The sequence below is a fragment of the Galendromus occidentalis genome, unplaced genomic scaffold, assembly GCF_000255335.2.
Source record: "Galendromus occidentalis unplaced genomic scaffold, Mocc_1.1 scf7180000077427, whole genome shotgun sequence".
Lineage (NCBI taxonomy): Eukaryota > Metazoa > Arthropoda > Arachnida > Mesostigmata > Phytoseiidae > Galendromus > Galendromus occidentalis.
The window spans coordinates 177,130-179,131 of NW_003805415.1; positions in this window are offsets into that span (position 1 = coordinate 177,130).

Genomic DNA, 2,002 nt, shown 5'->3' on the forward strand with positions numbered 1-2,002 from the left:
TACAGGCGTTGGCAGCCGCAGGCCGCTTATGAAGCTAGCTCCGATCAGCCTCTCCTCCTGAGGAGCGAGCATTGTCGAATTTCGGGGGCCTGGAAACACGATTTCAGTGAAGGTATGCGAATTGACAAATTGTCGCAGGAGGTTCTAGGAAAAATCATCGCTCAGCCAAACTCCCGGTTGAATATAGTCGGGGGTCTCGCTTTTCGACGAGCGAGGTTTGAACCCTGTTCAGACTCATTTGAGTGATCGTTTGTGATATTTTTCGGCTAACATCTTCACCGGCAGTTTGTCTTATCGACTTCATGAATTGAGCCGGTGGTTCTCTGAATGAAACTGCGCAGAATAATAGTTCCCCTTATTCTTTACCCGAAGTCCTCCAGCAGGCACTCTTTGCGCAGCCAATAAATGCATGCCACCCTATGACGAGCATACATCCGGGGCGTTCAAGTATGCATGTACTAGCGGAATGCGAAATATACACTCTGCGAGATTCTGAGGTTACCGGTCGACTCGCGCCCGCACTGGGGAATGGTCGGGCGAAAATGGTGATGGTGGAAAGAATTCTCTATCCGGTCGCGAAACACCGTAGCTCATCGGATCTTGATGCTACTAATAATAACTATTAGTACAAATAATAATCAGACTCCGGCGTTTCGTGGAATGATTGATTTTTCTATAGGAGCCTGCTCTCATTCCGGAGCCGTAGATTGTGATAATCGATCTCAAAAGACCCTTCCGAGCGTCGAACCACCGCTACCCAGCTGTTAATCAGGCTACCTATGTCCTCATCCCGGATACTGAGGAAAATCCTTGCGCTCCCCTTCGGAAGACAGCTCTTCCCGGTTATCGCAGCTGAGCTCATCCGGGATACCCTCACTTAATATCAAGTACCACCGAAGCCTAGACCATCCCAGAGGACCATTCTCGAACGGGGAGTACCGGGGACTTCTGCCTCGGATTCAAGAAACATAAATAATGAATCTACATAATAGAGTGAGAAGCGTATTTGGCTGGATAACACGTCGCCGAATTCGCCACCGAATGGAGTCATCATCGTCAATGACATCAGTCGCCAGCAACATGCTATCAGTGGAAACGGTGGATTATCTTGGTAGGCTCCATTGTTCCAGTGTCGCAGCCCAAGCCGATGGGTGGATCACTGGAATGTGGTTCAACTGGTCTGGCCAAATCCGAATTGAGGGAAAATTGTGGGAGTACACGCGGGTTTTGTCATCCACTGCTTTAATTCCGGCGAAATTATAGAACTCGTCGTCTCCAATCTTCGTCATGACTTTGCCATCACAGATTCGGCCTTCTGCGGGAGCAAGGCTGCTCCGGGCGGAGAAAAAGCGACCTGGATACATAGATGGATGCATGGACGAAGTCTGCGCCTTCCATCTCCCATGCCAGCCACGTGTCTTGAACGAGCGCATCAGTGACTGCACATCGGTCGACAGGGCCGATGGGGAGAAATTCGAAATCCTATTACCGGGTTCTTTGGGGAGCATTGGCCATGATCGGATCCGGTATTCAAGTTTCGGGCAACGCGACGCTCCAGTCCAGCGCGACACGTCTCGGGTGGCGCGCTATTCGCTTGAGTGTTCCGAAAGTGCCGATTCCTCATGACGCTATCGCACGCGAGTATCTTTTACACATAAGCAGAGGAGCTCTAGGGTGCAGCCAGGCTTCGGGCTGCCTTCAAGAGACTTCATCCGCACCCTCCCGCCTGATGGCGGGATTAAGCTTGTAATCTCCGTTTGATATTTATCCATATAGCGTCGTAGTGATGATGAGTGCAGCGGTCGCGTGCTCATCATCCAGACAGGTGGGAAGCATCGAGGGAACATTTTAGGAAAACATTCACCGGCTACGAAGCCAGTCGCCTCTCAGTCAGTTATGCTGATTTACCCATCAGCGTTCTCGCGTCATTTGGAGTCGGCTGTCTTTCTTGGAACGGGCCAAGCGTCAACATTATCTGTCGGCATTATTTCTGAACGGGGCT